Genomic DNA, 20,424 nt, shown 5'->3' with positions numbered 1-20,424 from the left:
GTGGCAGGGGATGTGGGAAGAGCTGTTTTGTTTAAATTTAAAAACAGGTAAAATGATTGCAGCATCTAGCTACAAGAAGCTTTTTTTTTTTTTTGCTTATAGCAAACTCTAGCTGTTTGTGTCAGCTGTTCTCGATCAGTGGGTACTTTGAACTTTTGTCTCTAGTCAACTCCTGATTAGGGAGCATCAAGCACCCATTTAACTAGTGCTAGGGAGAGATTTCTATAACTGGCTGGCCCAGAGCACAGCTCCCAGAGTGCAGTCAACAGCATCATGGAATCATAAAATCATATATATTGGAAAAGACCTTCAAGATCACCAAGTCCAGCCATCAGCCTGACCTATCAAGTCCCATCACTAAACCATGTCCTTTAGTGCCATGTTCACACGCCTTTTAAATACCTCCAGGGATGGGGAAACCATCACTTCCCCGGGCAGACTGTTTCAATGCTTGATCACCTCCTCCATGAAGAAATTCTTCCTAATGTCCAATCTAAGCCTCCCCTGGCGCAACCTAGCTGTTTCCTCACGTCCAGGGACTTTAGCAGGACCCCTTCTCTGAGAAAAGCCATATCCCGGTGAGAAATAGTACTAACCAGAGAGTAACCTCTATTTGTACTAACCAGAGTACTAACCTCTATTTGTAGGTTTTTACAGGGATCAGTTCCCTGTATTTGTAGGTTTTTACTAGGGTCTCCCATGGGAGATTCAACATTAGATTGAATTATTATATGGCAAACCATATCCAGTAAATGAATTGGTGACAGAAGGGAGTCAAATGCATGTCAGGGGGGAGGGTTGGGTCAGACAATATTTGCTGTCTTTGTCTGCCATGTTGTCCTCTCTCCATAGATATGTACAGGAGAGACTACCAATTCCATTGGATGTTCCGGTGCACCCATTCTGACCTGGACATCAGGTACTGATTCGAACCTGGAAAGATGAGCCTCTAAAGGAGAAGTGGAAAGGACCCTACACTATCTTGCTCCATACCTACACTGCAATCAAGGTGGAAGGGATCAAATCGTGGATTCACTACACCCATGCGAAGGCAGCACCACCACCAGAAGAGGAGAAGCAAGATCTAACATCAAAAGAAGCAAAAGAGACCTTGTGGCAAGTAGAACCGACCGAGGACTTGAAATTGCTGTTTAAAAGGACAAAATGGTTTCTGTTCTGATTATAATTTCCTTAACAGGGTCAACTTACAGTTTCAATACTTGGACACAGAATTCTATAGTTCAGTTAGCTTTAAACTTAACCCGCTTTGCAAACATATCATCTTGTTGGTTGCGTATGCATGTACCTGCCTCAGCTCATGAGGGAACTCCTATCTATGCCATACCACTCACTGTAAACAAGACAGACGTATGGCAGTTAGCAAACTCAAGCAATGCTAGTATTTCTCCTCCACTACAGTCTCCCTCTATCCCTGTGTACCCTATCAAGAGAGAAAATCTATCATGTGTATACTCAATTAATAGAAGTAAGGAAAATGTGGTCCAGGGATCATATGTGGGTTCCTGGAATCTAATTGGACAATGTAAAACGATGATTGTAGTTGAAACCACCAATTACGGTATCAAAAAAAAATTATGGAAGCAGAAGCGGACCTATCGGCCTCCACTAGTGGATATCCCCAGGAGGAGTATATTGGCTATGTGGTCCACGAGCATGTAAAGCACTTCCTCCTGGATGGTATGGGACTTGTGCCCTAGGAGCTGTAGTTCCAGACGTTAGACTCCATAAACATGCAGACATAAGGGGTTGGCTAAGATCACAGGCCATCTTTATGACACCTTGGGAGAAACGAGGAATTTATAATCCTCTTGCAAACAGAAATACCTGGTTTCATACTTTGTGGAGGGCCTTAATCCCCGCATTGGGAGTAATAGAACTCGAGAGAGCAATAGTAAATATTTCTGCAACTTTAGAAATCATAAGCAATGCCACTACTGATGCTCTTGGTCAAATACAAACAGAAACAGAACAAGTATCCCAAATAGCCTTAGAAAACCATCTTGCCTTAGATGGGCTACTTGCAGCCCAGGGAGGTGTTTGTGCTGTGATAAACCGCAGCTGCTGAGTCTATGTAAATGAGAGGAAGCAAATTCAAACAGACATTAACCAAATCTGGCAAGCATCCCACCTGTTTCACCAAATATCTCAGGATGCAACACTTGGTAGTGGACCAGATTTTTCCTGGCTGTGGTCATGGTTGCCAGATTTTGGATGGTTAAGACAACTGTTTTTAATTATTATAATAATTGTAGCAATGGTAGTGATATGTAGCTGTGTTCTACGATGCACGCCTAGTTGTTTGAATTCATATAGTACTTTATTCAGCAAACGCAAACCTCACCAAGTGATGTTAGTGAAACAAGATATAGATAACATAGAGTATTTCTTCAAATTAATAGAAATGGACAAGAACTATGCAGTGAGAACTATGAAGCCTAAAAGTGAGGTTCGTAGTCTCAAAGGGGGGAAATTGTAGTCCCAAAGCTGGGAAAAAACAAGGAAGCCTTGAAGAGAATAGGGAGGCCTGTAGCTTGTGTAGTCTTTCTATAGCTTGTGTAGTCTTTTAGCTGAGAAAATAAGGAAAGAGAGAGACAGGTAGCCTTGAGCTAACAGAAGCAACAAAGGGACAAAAGGTAAAAAACAAGAAGGAGAAAAACAGCTCCAGGCTGACCTATAGTAACCTTTTGCTCATTAAGGGTCATTAACATATTAAAAATCACACCCATCAAAATGCTAACGCATGCTAATGTGGGTTTTGGTGTGCCCCCCCCCCCCCCCCCCCCCCGCTGGTCCTCTGTAATGCGCAAACTCAGTAGAGATAAATTAGGTGAGCTGTAATAGCTGACAAAAGTAGCTAAAGAGATTTTCACAAAGAGGTTTTCACAAGTCTGCCATGTATAAAAATAACAGTGATAACTGTGGCCTGCACTCTGCTGCTAAAGGGATGGAGAAAAATGCATTAGCGATATCAATTGAGGCGTACCACTTGGCTGCCTTTGATTCCAGTTCATATTGAAGTTCTAGCATGTCCAGCACTGCAGCACTCAGCGGTGACGTGACTTTGTTCAAGCCATGATAGTCCACAGTTAGCCTCCACTCTCCATTAGACTTTTGCACTGGCCATATAGGGCTATTAAGGGGTGAGCGAGTCTTGCTGATCACTCCTTGGTTCTCCAGTTGATGAACAAGCTTATGGATGGGAATCAGGGAGTCTCGGTTGGTGTGATATTGCCGCCGGTGCACCATTGTGGTAGCAATTGGCACCTGCTGTGCAATCCTACAACAGAAGGGTCTTCTGCGAGGCCAGGCAGGGTAGACAGCTGCTTAATCTTCTATGTACTCAAGGCAGCTATGCCAAAAGCCCACCGGTACCCTTTTGGTTCTTTGAAGTACCCTCTCTTGAGGTAGTCTATGCCAAGGATGCATGGAGCCTCCGAGCCATTTACAATGGGGTGCTTTTGCCAGTAATTCCCATCTAGGCTCCCTTTGGCCTCCAATACAGTTAACTATTGGGCTCCCCCTGTCACTCCAGAGATACAGATGAATTCTGCCCCTTGGTAGCCTGATGGCATTAGGGTACACTGTGCGCCAGTGTCTTCTAGAGCGTTGTACTCCTGCGGGTCCAGTGTGCCAGGCCATCAGATCCACACAGTCCAGTAAATCTGGTTGGCCCTTTCCTCTGCCTGGCCAGAGGCAGGGCCTTCTAGTCCTAGTTGGAGTGTCTGCCACATAGTTCTTGCAAATGTGAAGCAGAGGTACCTTCATCAGGGTCAAGAATAACATCAGCCGTTCTACTGCCTCTGGGGGACTGCCCAGCAGAAACCAGAGCAGTAATTTTCCTAGGAGACCCTCTTCCTGCTGCTGTATTTCCTTGCAGTTCACGTACCCGAGCGGCTAGGATCAAGGTAGGTTCACCATCCCACTTCCTCATATCTTCCCCATGGTCAAGCAGATAAAACCACAGGGTGACACGTGGTGTGTGTCCCTGGTACTCCCTCCCTCGAGCAGGAAAATACTGACTCTTAATGGCTGAGATACAGCTCCATCTGGGTGAGGAGGAAGTTATATGTTCTTCAAGGTGGTGGACCTGTTGGGACAGTTTCTCCACAGCTGAGATGCAGGCCCGTAGTGGAACAGAGATATTTTCTTCATATTGCTGAAGCTGGCTGGACACAGCATCCACTGTTGGTCCCATCCCATCTCTCCAATTCATCACTGCCAGCATGCTGGCATGTGATGATGGTGCACTCCACACAAACATCTACCACATGAGTCACATGTACTGGACTTCGTCAGAATCTTTGGGTGTCTGGTCATTGTCCAAACCACGATAAACCATCTCCAGCACAGCTAATTCCCTCAGGTGCTGGAGACCTTTCTCCATGGTGGTCCACTTGCCTAGCTGATATACAATATTGTCCTTGCAATGATACCTTTCTTACACACCTGCCAGGAGTCGCCTCCAGAGGCTGAGAACCTGTGTCTCTCTCCCATTTCTCTGTCAATGACCCTTTCTCTAGAGATGAATCCCAGCTGCTTGGTTTCCTTGCCCTCTAGTTTCTGGCTACTGGCCTCAGTGTCCCAGCATCAAAGCAGCCAGGTGAGGATGTGATGATGTGCCGAACTTTTTGCTACCCTGAGCCAACGACCTGTCATGTTTTGACGAATGCTGTACTCTAGTGTACTTTTGCTCATTATAATATCATTATAATACCAAAACACACCTCCATCCCAAAAGCTACCCGCCTCCAAGGTGCGACCACCCCTCACCGAGCATGCGCTCTGAATTTCTCGGAGCCTATTCCTTTAAACGGAGACAGGAAAACTTTTCACCAATCGTAACTAAGATATGCTTGACTAGAGTCACTCAAGCTCCACCTAAAAGATAGAAAATAATATAAATTGGCCTAAGAGAGAGGGGATGTTGGGGAAGATACCATTGTTAGGGAAGATACCACCATCAGGGGAAGATACCACCATCAGGGGAAGATACCATCACGAGAGAATACACCATCCCGAGGACCTCCTGACCCCTGGGATCAGTCGACGGGCTGGGCCTCTCTTCCCCCCCCATTGGGACACCTTTGGGTGAGACTTGAACACTTGGTTATACTGTGTGTCTCCGCGGAAACTTAGAAATCTCTACAGAGTCTTTGTGCCTTTTAACGTGTTAATTTCCAGGCTGCACACCTGTGTATTTCATGCATGCTAGCTTGCTTTTGCAGACAGTAAATTATCGCCGGCAATCCAAAGAACCTGTGTACCTGTTGCTGTAATAAATTGCACTTAACTGCATTGTTCCTAGCCGTGATAGTTCTCATTGAACACGACTAGAGTAAGGGTGTGATACATTATTGGTGAATCCGTGATCGTGATAGTTCAGTACCCTGAATCCGACCGGACCCATAACGGTTAATCGGTTACACCCCTTAATGCGACAGCCAGGCCCCAGCACAGTGCGGCAAGCTGTCGTTCTCTGGCATTGGCAGGGTCAGGGCATACGTCTTTCAAACATTCTGTCTGTTTTTAGGATTTTGCACTTGTTCAGGGGTGAAGTTCAAAAGCATCGGAGGAGACAACTGTGACAGGTACCTGCCCATATCCTCTCATGTACCTTGCCACCCACCACCACACTGTCTCGGGGCAAATTCCTGCGTAGTATTCTTAACAAATTCCTCAACGTTAGGAAAAAACAGAAACGCATTCTGGAGACCTAGCAATAGGAGTATGTTGGTTACCCACGGATGTTCAAAATACTCACAAGCTGCTGTAATTAGCCCACAGGGAGGGAAGAAGGAGGTGCCATTTCCGATATTATTCATAGACTGACTTCCAGAGGAGGAAAAGAAGGCAGTGTAATTTTGAATATTCTCCAAAAAATAAAGCTTGTTAAACAGGACTTTCCCCTCATGAACTTGTGTTGGATGAGACCAATGACTGCATTCCCTTTCAGGTGTTTTAATAATCTTCTCCATTATTTTAGCATTGTATCAATGACATTCTTCTGGGCAGCCCTACACATGAATCCGTTGCACAAGATATGACCCTCTTAATTTCAAACCTCAAAGAATGCGAAGATCTTTCTATTCCTCCCAGTACATGACAGGGTCCTGCCCAGAACATAATTTTCTTAGGAGTCTTCTTGTGTGCTGGTACTAAAGGTATTCCTGAAAATGTTATGCAATTTGTTTTATCTTTCCCTACTCCCTCCTCTAAACATGACCTCCAGAGCCCTTTAGGCACTATAAGCTTTTGGCGTGCCCGTGTCCCTGTTTTTAGTCAGCTAGCCCATCCTCTGTATTCCTTGCTGTGCAAACATTCCACCTGGGACAGGAATGTGAGTCATCAACAGGACCTAACCCTTCTCCTACAAAGTATTCAGCAGTATCAATATTTGGGACCACTTACCCCTACCAGCAGATTTGAACTCAGAGTACAGTACAGTGAAAACAGTGCCTGGTGGGGATTGTTCCAGGAAATAGGTCCCAAGGGCCCTACTCCTAAACCAATCCATTTTTTTAGCAAGGGGTAATAGGGTGTGCAAGCCTTGTATTGGGAATGGGAGCACGCTTTACTCACCACCTTCCTTGCCCTTTCTGATATTGATGAAGTCCTTGGGGATTGCCCCTTACACTTAAGATTTTGCATCCTATTCTTCACGATGTCCTTCACAATGTTCCTTTCCCTGACGGATGTGCACAACACATTACTGCTCAACATCGGGTTCTTGGTATCTTCGCTATCATCAACAAAGTCCAACCTTAAGGTCGCAACCATTTTATTCTCAAACCCACACCCCTGCCCTTTTCCCTATTCTGCTACCAACGGTCCCTCAGGCTCACCTATTATGGAAGCCCCTCCTTTCACCATCTTCACAAGCTGTCGTAGGGACTACAGTGCGAGCATGTATTCCCCTACCAAGACCATCACCACAGCTCTAATTACAGTGGTACTAGAACCAAATTTGTATGAAGGAATTCTGAAAGGAGGAACTCAAATAACACTACCTGTCTTGGCTTTTAGCCTAGACAGGAGGCATTTTGTTCTTTTCTTACAGATTGCCTCCTTTGACATCCTGCTACTCTGAAGAAGAAATCTCAATTTCACGTGACTCTTAGTTCACTAAACTTAAAGGGCAAATAGGAAAAAGCGGCTCACAGAATCCCACTACTCTACTATTTCTGATATTATTCGTAGACTGACTTCTGGAGGAGGAAAAGAAGGGAGTGTAATTTTGAATATTCTCCAAAAATAATTTCCAAGATTCCAGAAGTGACTAGCAAGTAAGTGTGTTAGTCGTAAGCATTTTAATTAATTCTACTGTTATCTCAACCCTTCGAGCCCCACGTTGGGCGCCAAAAAGGACTATGGTGGTTTTACCTTGCTAGGCAGCTGAACTCCACCACAACCGCTCTCTTACTCCCCCTCCTCAGAAGAAGAGGGGAAGAAGAAAGTGTGCTTGAAAGAAAAAAAAAAAAAGCTCACGGGTTGAGATAAGGGTAATTTAATTAAAGAGAAAAGGAAGAGGAAAAAAAATCAAGGAAAGGCCACCTGGAAGCAGAGAGAGAGAGAAAAGAAATTCTCTACTTCTCATCAACAAGCAATGTTCGGCCACGTCCCAGGAAGCAGTGCCTCAATATGTGCAGCGGTTGTTTGGGAGGACAGATGTTTTCATAACGAGAGCCCCCCCTCTCCTTCCCCTTTCCCACCTTTTATTGCTGAGTGTGACATCATATGGTATGGAATACCCCTTTGGCTGGTTTAGGTCAGCTGCCCTGGCGATGTCCCCTCCCCATCTCTTGCCCATCCCCAGCCTGCTGGCTCTTGGGGTGGGGGATTTGGAGGGAGTCTTGATGCTGTGCCAGTATTGCTTAGCAATAGACAAAACACTGGTGTGATACCAATGCTGTTCTAGCTATGAGTGCAGAGCACAGCACTTTATGGGCTGCTACAGGGAAAGTTAACTCCATCCCAGCCAGACCCAGTGCAGCTTGCTGACGTGGTCCACCACTTCCTCACATGGCACTGGGTCACTGCAGCCTTGCCCCCATCATTCCTACTTTAAAGCTTTCCGTACCAGGTTGGCCAGCTTGTTGGCAAAGATGCTCTTACACCACTTTCTCAAGTGGATCCCATCTCTCCCTATGAGTCCTTGATCCTCAAAGATGCTCCCATGGCTGTAAAAAACAAATCCCTGTTGACTATACCAGCTGCACAAACAGGTGTTAAACCACAAGATTGATCTACTCTTCAGGGCCTTCTCCTTCACTGGCAGGATAGAGGAGAAAAAACACATGGGCCCCCGTGCCCTTGACCCTGACCCTGGGCCTGTTTAGCCTGGAAAAAAGAAGAATGAGGGGAGATCTCATCAATGCATATAGATAGGTGTCAAGGGAGGGTGTCCAGAGGATGGAACCAGACTCTTTTCAGTTATGCCCAGTGACAGGATGAGAGGCAATGGGCACAAACTGAAGCACAGGAAGTTCAATCTGAATATGAGAGGGCACTTCTTTAATGTGAGGGGGACAGAGCACTGGAACAGGTTGCCCAGAGAGGTTGTGGATATTCCTTCTCTGGAGATATTCAAAACCCGCCTGGATGCCATCCTGTGCAACATGCACTAGGTGATCCTGCTTGGCAGGGGGGTTGGACTAGATGATCTTCAGAGGTCCCTTCCAACCTCAACCATTCTGTGATTCTGTGATTCTGTGTTTCTGTGATCCTGGCCCATGAGACGTGTCATCATTCTTTCTATGTTCCAGGTCTCCCTCAGTGATATTATTGGTGTCCACATGGATAAGCAACTTGGATAACAGACTTCTGAGGGCTGAATAAGCCTTGATAGTGTCTCCACAGCATCCCAGATCCAAGCCTCTTTCAAGCAATGAACCTCCCTCAAAAGCAGGCCAAGTGTCGCGTTAAGGGGTGTAGACGATTAACCGTTACGGGTCCAGTTGGATTCAGGGTACTGAACTATCACAATCACAGATTCACCAGTAACGCATTAACCGATATGGGTCTGGTCGGATTCAGAGCACTGAACTACCACAGTCACGGATTCACCAATAACGTATCATGCCCTTACTCTAGTCGCGTTCAATGAGAACTATCACGGCTAGGAACAATGCAATTAAGTGCAATTTATTACAGCAACGGGTACACAGGTTCTTTGGATTGCTGGCGATAATTTACTGTCTGCAAAAGCAAGCTAGCATGCATGAAATACACAGGTGCGCAGCCTGGAAATTAACGCGTTAAAAGGCACAAAGACTCTGTAGAGATTTCTAAGTTTCCGCGGAGACACACAGTATAACCAAGTGTTCAAGTCTCACCCAAAGGTGTCCCAATGGGGGGGGAAGAGAGGCCCAGCCCGTCGACTGATCCCAGGGGTCAGGAGGTCCTCGGGATGGTGTATTCTCTCGTGATGGTATCTTCCCCTGATGGTGGTATCTTCCCTAACATCCCCTCTCTCTTAGGCCAATTTATATTATTTTCTATCTTTTAGGTGGAGCTTGAGTGACTCTAGTCAAGCATATCTTAGTTATGATTGGTGAAAAGTTTTCCCGTCTCCGTTTAAAGGAATAGGCTCCGAGAAATTCAGAGCACATGCTCAGTGAGGGGTGGTTGCACCTTGGAGGTGGGTAGCTTTTGGGATGGAGGTGTGTTTTGGTATTATAATGATATAATGAGCAAAAGTGCACTAGAGTACAGCATTCGTCAAAACATGACAGGTCGTTGGCTCAGGGTAGCAAAAAGTGCGGCTTATCGGTCTCGGTGCGCACAAGAATAATTGAGTCCCCACCTAGTCACAGAGCCTAGCCATGGTGTCTCTACTCCACTCTACGCTCTGTACCATTCCTTAGAGTCAGCACACCAGGTTCCCCCAGTGCGATAGTATCTAAGGTTGGAAGCCTAGGGAACGCTCAGGTAATGCAGCTGCACCCTACCCTGAAAGCCTCTTCAATGCTGTACATTTTCTTTAAAATGTGAATATTAGTTTTATTTTCCTAGTTACTTTAGGCAATTACACCACACCAGGTTAGCAGATAGGGGCCTTTGTCACTCACTGGAGGGAGTCTCTCACTACTGTCACCTGCTGCTTCCTCTTGGTCCCAATGCATCATTAGAGTTTGGCTGACTGATATCTCTCCAGACACTCCTTTCTCTCCATCATCTCCTACCAGGGCACTGAACTTATTCTGCCACTGCAGTTCTGCAGGTGGAGAAGGAACCTTCCTCCCATTACCAGAACTCATAGGCCTCTAGCCTTCTAAACCATGGGAGTATCCATTTGCCAATCAAACACAATCTCTGATTGCTTTTCCTTTTGGGCAGTTAGGGGTTCAGATTTTCTTCTCTGCAAGGTCTCTGTGAAGAGCCTATGTATGGGCTTAAGGCATCCCGGTCAAGCTATAGGTTTGGGATACGGTAACAGACACCAGACCAACAGCTTTAGCAATTAAAAATTTATTTCAGAATAATGGTACAGCAACAAATACAAATACATGGTACAATTAACCATGTCAAAATGACAGTAAGTCCAGTAATTCACTAATACTAGGCTAAACTTGATATCTGAACTTGTAAAGATTTATATAACCAGGCTTTATCAGGCAAGTTGGCAGGAAGCAGGGCATGGCTTCTTCAGAGAAGTGAGTCAGACCAGCCAACGGGCTTGGGGAATTCCAAATTCTCTGACTGGACTGTCCTCCTTGGTTGAGTCATGAAAACACTATCTGGACTTGTTAACCAATCAACACATTCCACCTCTGCTCCCCTTTGTGCCAGTTCTGCCCTTGGTGTGGATAGGCCCGGAAATATCATTTAAGGCAATACTAATCCTACATTTCCACCCCTTGCTTATGTGACTCAGTGGGGAAAAGGGTTTTCATCTTGTCATGTCAGCATAAGGCCAAGACTGATATCAATGCCTCCCACCTCCCCAGGGGTGTTGGGCACAGAGGGGAATTTGGTCATGGAGTGATAAAGGGTTACATTGAGTCAGGACAGTCAACAAGGTGGTGTGTTGAAAAACCATCAGAATAGTGTGGGCCAAACCCCAATTGTGAATATATAATATGATGACTAGATGTCCTGGTTTTGGCTGGGATAGAGTTCATTTTCTTCACAGAGACTGATATGATGCTGTGTTTTGGATTTTTCATGAAAACAGTGGTGATAACAAAGGATCACAGAATAACAAAATGGTTAGGGCTGGAAGGGACGTCCAGAGGTCATCTGTTCCAACCACACTGCTCAAGCAGGGCCACCTAGAGCATGTTGATCAGGACCAGACAGTTTTTGAATATCCTCAAGGAGGGAGACTCTACAACCTCTCTGTGCAACCTGCTCTGTGGGAAAGGAATTCGCAGGTGGCTTTGCGCTGTTTCACACCTCCCTGAATTAGAGATAATGAGGAAACAAGCGGTAGAAACAAAAACTTGAGCAAGGTCGAGATAAATTAACTTGGCTGCAGTGTTAAAGATGAGCTTTGGGCAGTGGCCAATTGCTGGCTGGCTTGAGGCGCGTGTCTGAGGGTCTCTAACCAATTGTATGACCGATTCGGGTGCGTGGACAGCGCATAGGGTTATGAGGAAAGTATATGTAGTGGAGAAAAAAGGGCAATAAAGGCCTTCTGTTCAAGAGCCATCAGGAGTCCATGTTTTTCATCCCTTCAAATGGTGACCCCGATGTGATCGGGAAGAGAGCAATGCTGAGAGAAGCATCTGAAGGGACCCCAGCCAAACGACTCAAGCTGATGGCTGGACCGCACCTTTAATCCCGGGACATCACCTCAAGAAGCCAGTGAGCGGCTGGGGCATTAAATATGGGAGCTAAACTATCGGCCGAGGAGGAGGCGATAGCTAAGCTATTGAATCAACTCCTGGTAAAAAGAGGAGTGAAATATGACCCGCATAAAGTAAAACGATTGCTAAAGTTCTTACGAAAGAATGAGGCCCCGGCAACAGCTTTGGCGGCTTTTGATGTAAAAACCTGGGAGAACGCAGGGACAACTATACGGGATGCTGTCTCGTGGGGAGATACAACAGCTGTTGAGGTGATGACGACCTGGCGCTTAGCAACTGAGACACTGAAATCATGGCAAGCAGAAAAAAGGGAACCAACAGCAGCCGCTCAGGCTACGCAGGCGGGTGAAAAAAAAAGCGGTGACTGCGTACCGCCGGAGGAAGTAAACCTGATAGACTTGGGAACAGAGGCGGAGACAGTGTCTCAGCGGTCATCAGCGCCACTGTTGCCGCCACCCACAAGGTCAGCGGCGCCACCCGCAGGGGATCCTTTTGACCCCCGAGATCGTTGGAAACAACTTCAGAGAGAAGCAAAAAAGGGGGGGGGGGGGGGGGGGGTGCGCAGGGCTCGTTTTTCCAGTCCAAGTTTGGGATCATGGGAAAAATGACTGGAACCCCTTCCAGTGGGGGACCTTATTAAAGAACTGCGTAAGACGGTGACCACTTATGGGTTTTCGGCCCCGTTCACGCAGTCCCTGCTGGAGAATGTCATGACAGGACACCTTTTAACCCCCTTTGACATACAACAGTCCCTGCTGGAGAATGTCATGACGGCACAGCTTTTAACCCCCTTTGACATACGACAAGTGGTAACGATGATATTAACTCCGACACAAAAGTTATTATGGGAACATAAATGGAGAGATTTGTGTGACCATGCAGCACTCCAAAATTTAGAAAGGCAGCTGGAGGATCCACTTCTCGGAGCCGGTATACCTCAACTGATGGGTACAGACCCAATAGCGGATCTGCGCCTTCGGGTATGTCTAGATCCAGACATCCTCCGGCTGACTGCGACCCTAGCCCTCCAGGCAATGTTAAGAATTCCAGAGACCGGAAGCCCGCACTGTCCTTTACAAAGGTCCGGCAAGGGGTGTCTGAACCATACATGCAGTTTCTCGATCGGCTTCGCGATGCACTAGATAAGCAGACTGACAATCAGGAAGCAAAAGATGCCTTGCTACAAAAGCTAGCGGTGGAAGACGCAAATACCAGCTGTAAAAAGGTGCTACAGGCTCTGCCCGTGAATACAACACTAGTTCAGATGATAGAGGCGTGTAACCAAGTGGGTTCTATCGAACTTCATACCAAATCGCTGGCATCTGCTTTTGCAACAGCACTAACCATCAGTCAGGACCCCAAGGGTCAGAAAAAAAGCTATCAGTGTGGAGACCCAAGCCACCTAGTCTTCACATGCCCCTGGCGGGGGCAAGGGGGCAACTCTCCGGCAGTTCCGCCCACTTTCTGTCCCAGATGTGGGAAAGGACGCCACTGGACGAGCCAGGGCCGCTCTAAATACAACGCGGAAGGGCAGCCTTTGCCGCCGCGGCGGGGAAACGGGAAGAGGAGCGCGGGGCGGGGCCGCACGACGACACAAGCACCCCCACCTCCCGGTCAAAGGAGGAACCTCCCACAAGGGAGGGCTCCAAATGTAGTGCTAACGCAGGATCCAGCGCCACCTGCAGGCCCGCTGCCACTATTACCACCGTGGACACCCTCTCAGCCCAAGGTGATGGAGTGAGGAGGCATATAAAGCATTGCAAATGGTTAACGAAGGAATCTCGGCACAGCAATGCCATCGCCGTAGTGAGAACATCCCCCTTCAATTATATATTTGTAATCAAGAACAACAACCAGTGGCTATTATTGGGCAATGGGACCCCTCCTGTAAGGACCCCTTAGTGGTCCTGCAATGGGTCTTTTTACCCCATCAACCCTCAAAAACTATTGCAACGCGAGTGGAAATGTTCGCCGTCCTAATAAAGAAAGGACTTGAGAGAATAGTTGAATTAGCGGGAGAAGAGTCCAATCTGATTATAATTCCCATAGTAAAAGACTATTTCACCTGGTGCTTGCAGAATAGTTTAGAGCTCCAAATAGCGTTGACGGGATTCGACGGACAGGTTGATACCCACCATCCACCTCATAAAATGTTGTCCTTTTATAATAATATAAAAATTGAAGAGCGGCCGTTGTGCCAACGGCAACCAGTGGATGGGCGGACGGTCTTTACAGATGGGTCTGGAAAACAGGCAAAGCTGTAGTAACTTGGGAAGAAGATGGAAAGTGGCAACACCAAATTGAGCGGATCCAAGGTTCCCCACAGATAGTTGAATTACATGCTATTATAATGGCTTTCAAGCGCTGGCCAACAGTACCTTTGAATATTGTGTCGGACTCGCAATATGCTGTAGGTGTCGCTCAGTGCATTGAGAGGGCATATTTGAGACATATCCCAAGGGAAAACTTGTTTCTAAAATTTAAGGAGCTGTTATTTTTGGTAGAGCAGTGAGTGCACCTGTATTGTATTATTCACATGCGGAGCCACACCATGTTACCCAGTGTTTTTGCAGAGGGTAACGCACGTGCTGACCAGCTAATATGACCCTGACTGCCCCGGTGCCTAAGGGGCTGGAGCAAGCATGGTTATCCCATGCCTTTTTCCATCAATCTGCCAAAGTCTTGGCGAAACAATTCGCTATATCGATCACTGATGCCAAATTGATTGTCCAAACATGTCCTGACTGTCAACAACATGTTTCGACCCCGTCTTTAACGGTAAACCCTAGAGGACTACGGTCCTTACAGTTATGGCAGACAGACGTAATGCATATTCCAGAATTTGGTCGCTTGAAATATGTTCACGTATCGGTAGATACTTTCTCTCATGCTATTTGGGCGACAGCTGCAGCGGGTGAAACTAGTCGCCATGTCCAGGCTCACTTCTGTGTCGCTGTCGCAGCGCAAGGCATCCCAAAGGAAATAAAAACCGACAATGGCCCTGCCTATGTGTGAGAAACTAAGTTGTGTTTTTGCAGTAGAGAACTAATTTTCTGTATTCCAAGGTAGTTGTGTAGTCATAACAAGGAGAAATGCTAAGTAGATAAGTGGACAGTAGAAGGCCTCACTGTTCCAAAATAAGGTGGAACCTTGAGAAAAACAGGATGAGCAGCGTGAGAACAGTAAAACAAAGATCACAAGTTCTCAAAACATAAGAAAGGGAAATAAAAGGGAAAAAGGAGAAGTTAAAGGGTTGAAAAAAAAAGAAAAATTGCACATATATGGTATAGAGAAGTGCTTAGTAGCTTGTGAACCTGTAGTACTCAGCCAATGAGGAAACAGGGGAGGTGATCAGGTGTCAGGTAATAGGGAATAAAAGGTTATGATTTGTTTACTAAAATGCACTCCTAATTGACAGGACGCCCGACATTGCAATCGTGAATAAAATAGCTTCGCAGAAGATCCCGTCTGAAGAAAATTATTGAGATTTTTCTCACAATTTGGGGGCTCGTCCGGGATCTTGTCACCTGCCGAAGATTTCTTGCCACCACAGACAGGAAGGTGCACCCCGCTGATTTCAGCTGTCCCGTCGGGGAAGGTGGGTTGTCTCGGTATGGCCGGCAAGGGACCAAGACTGTTAATCTGAAGACAGGCTCTGCGAAGCTCTGGGGAGAAGGGAGGCCAGCACTGACATACACAGACACAGCCCAGGTATAGTTCAGCCCGAATTGGGAACAGGCACTGGGATTACTGCTGATAACCCGGACCGGGAAGCCGTGCACGTACAGAGGTAAGGGAAACTTCACCGTATATTGCCTTGGGTTGGGTTTGGGGACTCTCTGGTGTGGAGTGTGAATGAGACACACTTTTAGTGCGAAGCGAGTGTGGAGTCCCGATCCGCGAGGTTCTGTAGTCCCGTGAGGGGACGAACAAAGTCCCCTCGGCCGGAGAAGGACGACGCGAAAGAGAGACAAGCAAAAGAGAGTCTCGGGGGTTTGGGCCCTTAGGTGTACGGTACCCCGAGCACGGTGAAGTGAGGTGCTCGGCAGTACACCCCCACCTCTGTCCTAATCCTAGGTGAAGGCGTGTGGTACCCTGTGGGTGGTAAAGTCCACAGCAGCACGTCAGGAAGAGCTGGGGATTAAGGGTTCCAAGAGTCAACAGGGTGGGGGTGAAGACCCCGGGATTGTGCCTAAAGATAGCCCTTTGGAGAGAATGATAAGGATTTGGAAAAACAACCCAAAAACTAGGGAAAAAGTTTTTAAAAAATAAATATTTAAAAATGGTTAGGTATTGTGTAATTGTCTGGCCTAAAAAGCCAATAAAAGGAACTTCAGTATTTTGGCCAAAATACGGGTCTGATGAAAATTCAGGCTTGAAATTTATATGTAAACAATAAGGTTCAGTTTTTGGGAGGAGGAATCAAGTTATGCTCCCTATAATCCTAATATTGCTCCGGAGGCAGCAGCAGCTGCTCCATGAGGGAAGACAGGGACTACAATTGACACTGTCCCTGGAGAAGTTGCGCCGGGGAGGCGGGGCGGGTCCTGGTGGGGCCTCGGGGTCGTGCGGGGGCTGATGCCACTCCCCCCTTACCAGCAGAGAGGTTAGGAGTTTTAAGAAGGAAATGAAGTCTTTAATTGAGGGCCTAGCAGAACAGTCAAATCCGTTTCTAAGGCCTAATTTGTATTTGGGGGCAGGGGAAATGTCAATCCTGAGTATGTTATTCCCTGGAGAAGAATGTTTAGGAGGGGAATGATTCGGCAGGCAGCTATGCAAGAATGGGAAAGAACTAACACTCTCCCCCCCCAAAACCGAGAGTAATTCCGATAGAGCGGAAATATCCGCTTATCTAAATGCGATAACAACAACCCACAACATAGAAATCATATGAGAGACTCGGGGTCAGAATTAGAAAGTACTCGGGGATGAATCCTGAGGACCCGGTAGCCCAAGGGCTCTTTAAAGTTCATTTTGTGAATAAAGCCTGGCCAGATATACAGAAAAAGCTCCAGAAGGTGGGAGGATGGAGTGAACAGTGTGGGTAGTATGAAGGTGTATGCCAGGAGGGGAGATGAGAAGGAAAAGCAGAGAGCAAAACAAATGGTATTCACAGCGTACTGGGTAGTGAGGCAGAGGGGGAGATAGAGGGCCCAGGATGGAAAGGAGAGGAAGAGAGACGGAGGAATGGCAGGCAAGGAAAGCTACCTGTGTTGCAGCCTAAATCCTAGCAGGGACAGGCTTTGAGAAGATGTTTTAAGTGTGGCCAGGCCGGCCACTTCAAATAGGAATATCCAGAGTGGAAGAAGGAGGAGAGATTGCTGTTATAAATTCAGAATAGGGGAGTCGGGGCTTCTCAGAAAGCTAGTTCCCTGATAAATGAAAAAGTGTACCTCAAGGGTTCCTCAAGTGTACCTCAATGGGGATCACTCTACAATTATTGTTGCAGGCAAAACAGACTTAGCATAGGAAGATTAATAAAATTTATTACCTGTTGCTGACAGGCTGGAGCGGTGAGAAACAGAGAAACAAGCTGGGTGCACCTTTCCCCGTCCACTCTCTTCCATGTCTTCCCTGCCCTGAGTGGTGCGAGAGGCTGGGAGCAGGGGCTGCCGTCAGTCCATGGCGCTTCGTTTCCACTGCTCCTTCATGGTCAGTCTCCCCCCTGCTCCGTTGTGGGGTCCCTCTCGTGGGGTGCCGACCTTCCTGGGCTGGTCCTGTGTGGGTTTCTCCATGGGCAGCGAGAAACAGGATCTTTGGGAGCTGCTCCAGGTGTGGGTCTGTGCCGTGGGGTCTATTCATCGGGAGCAGGTTGATCCGGCTTGGGACCCCCTTCCGCCCCCCCGATCCCCTGCTCCTGAATGGGCTCCTCTCCACGGGCTGCAGCGTGGAAATCTGCTCCGCTGCGGTACACTATGGGCTGCAGGGGGGTCTGCCTTCCCCACCAGGGGCCGCTCTGTGGGCAGCGGGGGGGGGCTTCAGCTCCGGCACCTGGAGCACCTCTGCGCTGCACTCCCCCTCCTCTGCACTGACCTTGGTGTCTGCAGGGAGGTTTCTCACTCCTCACTCTCCCAGCTGCTGTTGTGCAGCAGTTTCTTTTCCTTTTCTTGGATGTGCTCTCATAGAGATTTAAACTGCATTGCTCATGGCTTGGCTCTGGGCAGGGGTGGGCCCCTTTGGAGCTGGCTGAAACTGGCCCTTATCTAACACGGGGCAGCTGCTGGATTCTTCTCACAGGGGCTACCACTGCAGCCCCCTCCGCTACCAGAACCTTGCCATGTGAACCCAATACATTGAGGCAGCTAGGTCATTACTGGCCTGTGAAGTATTAGGGATTAAATTAACTAATGAAACCCTAACAAGTGATGGGGGTAGAAGGGACTGGGATAACAGTGCTACTTTTTGGGGACACCAAGCTGAGACTAGGGGATAAAATGATCACTGGGCAATTACTGTATGTACCCGAGGCAGGGACTAACTTGTTGGGAAAGGATTTGATAATGAAATTGGACATTCAAATAGTAAATTGTTAGGCTGGAATAATGGTATTATTAATAGGGTGCTCAGAGACCCTGGGAGCAAAGATATATTTGCCTTTGAGTGGAAAGACTCTGAAATGGGGCGAAAGCAGCAGTACAGATGGACAATTTTACCTAAGGGTTTTACAGGGCCACCAATTTATTTGGGCAAGTTCTAGAATAAATTTTGGAACAATTCCAACCTCCAGAGGAGGTGTTACTGTTACAATATGTGGAGGATCGTTTATTGTCAGGACAGGAGAAAACAGCTGTGAAGGAAGCCACTAACAAGCTATTCGACTTTCTGGGAAAACAGGGCTTGAAAGTATTGGAAAATAATTTACAATACGTAGAAAGAGAAGTCAAGTATTTAGGGCATCTAGTGTCTGAGGGGGAATGAAGAATAAATCCAGAGAGGATTCAGGGAATTGTTGAGCTACCCCTACCCAAAACTAAAAAGAACTAAAAAGTTTTAAGAGAAAGAGGTTTTTAAGGAATTAGGACTCATGATGTCCAAAGGAAAACAAATACTCCCTGAGGGGAGAGAAATGCTGAATAAAGTGCTAATGAGGCAAATATTAACTGTTTTACATCAAGAGGGTCATTGGGGAATTCAAGCAACGTGTGATGCGGTGCTATAGAAATATATATGTGTAGGAATATATATATATAATCTGGCTGAACAAGTATGCAGGAGTTGTGTAGTATGTCAAAAGGTAAATAGGAAAATTATCTGCAGTCAGACCAAGGGGGGCGAGAACCAGGAATTCAACGCTTCCAAAATGTATGGGTAGATTTTACAGAACTCCTTAGAGTAGGTAGATTTAAATACTTATTAGTCTTGGTAGATCATTTGTCAGGGTGGGTGGAAGCTTTCCCTTCAGTATCTGCTACCGCAAACTTAGTAACTAAAGTAATTCCACAACAAATAACTCCCAGGTATGGAATTGATGAAAATACTGACTCTGATCAAGGAAATCACTTTATGTCAGAAACATTGCAAGGGCTAACGTGGACTCTAGGAATCAAGTGGAAATTTCACACTCCTTGGCATCCTTCCTCTTCTGGAAGGGTGGAGCAGATCAGACAGTAAAGACGCAGTTGACTAAGTTCTGGAACCTGGCTTCCCCAAACGAAGTGCTTACCTTTGGCACTTTTCCGAATTCAAACTGCACCAAGAAAAGATGTGGGAGTTTCACCATATGAAATATTATTTGGATTGCTGTACATGGACAAAGGGAATGAATTCCCTCAATTTGAGACAAAAGATGCTTTTCTTAACAACTATGTACTTGGGCTGTCGTCCTCTTTGTCATCTCTCAGGACCCATGGACTGTTAGCTCAAACCCCACCCTTGGAAGCCCTGATCCATCCATTCCGAGCAAGAGATTGGGTTCTGATGCGAACATGGAGAGAATTGAAACTGCAACCTGAGTGGGATGGACTGTTCCAAGTGCTCCTGACTACTGAGACGACAGGAAGAACGGCTGAGAAAGGGTGGACTCATTCCTGGGTAAAAGCATCAGTTAACCATGATACCTGAGAGACTGCATTAACAAAGACTTCTGTCCTGGTTCCAGTTAGGACAGAGTTAATTTTCCCTCATAGTAGCTGGTAGGGTGCTATGTTTTGGATTAGGATGAGAAGAGCGCTGATAACATGCTGATGTTTTAATTGTTGCAGAGCAGTGTTTACACCAGGCCAAGGACTTTTCGGCTTCTCGCTCTGTCCTGCCAGCGAGCAGGCTGGGGGTGCAGCAGGAGCTGGGAGGGGACAGACCCAGGACAGCTGACCCAAACTGGCCAAAGGGGTATTCCATACCATCTGACGTCATGCTAAACAATATATAGGGGTGGCTGGCCGGGGTGGGGGGCCGGCTGCTCGGGGATAGGCTGGGCATCGGTCAGCGGGTGGTGAGCAATTGCGTTGTGCATCACTTGTTTTCTTACACATTATTATTATTAATACTATTATCATTATCACTATTATTATTATTATTGTTATTATTATATTCCTGTCTTAATAAACTGTCTTTATCTCAACTCACCGGCTTCACTTTCCCGTTTCTCTCCCCCATC

The 20,424-nt window shown here is 46.8% G+C and overlaps 1 long non-coding RNA gene across 2 annotated transcripts in view; it reads left to right on the top strand.

The window, feature by feature from the left end:
* LOC308184879 overlaps window positions 1–19,783 on the top strand; it is a 29,036-nt gene extending 9,253 nt beyond the window's left edge. Inside the window, exons 2-3 of one of the 2 annotated variants that reach the window (XR_013942988.1) lie at window positions 853–15,618; window positions 19,670–19,783. This is a non-coding gene — a long non-coding RNA (uncharacterized lncRNA). Of the gene's footprint in view, window positions 1–852; window positions 15,619–17,332; window positions 17,460–19,669 lie in introns of those variants that run through there. The other variant, XR_013942989.1, reaches the window with a different exon arrangement.
* Window positions 19,784–20,424: the final 641 nt, after the last annotated feature.

Source organism: Anser brachyrhynchus (genome assembly GCF_964034855.1).
Source record: "Anser brachyrhynchus genome assembly, chromosome: W".
Classification (NCBI taxonomy): Eukaryota; Metazoa; Chordata; class Aves; order Anseriformes; family Anatidae; genus Anser; species Anser brachyrhynchus.
Note: the sequence above shows the minus strand (reverse complement) of the source record. Positions and strands in the feature narration are given on the sequence as shown.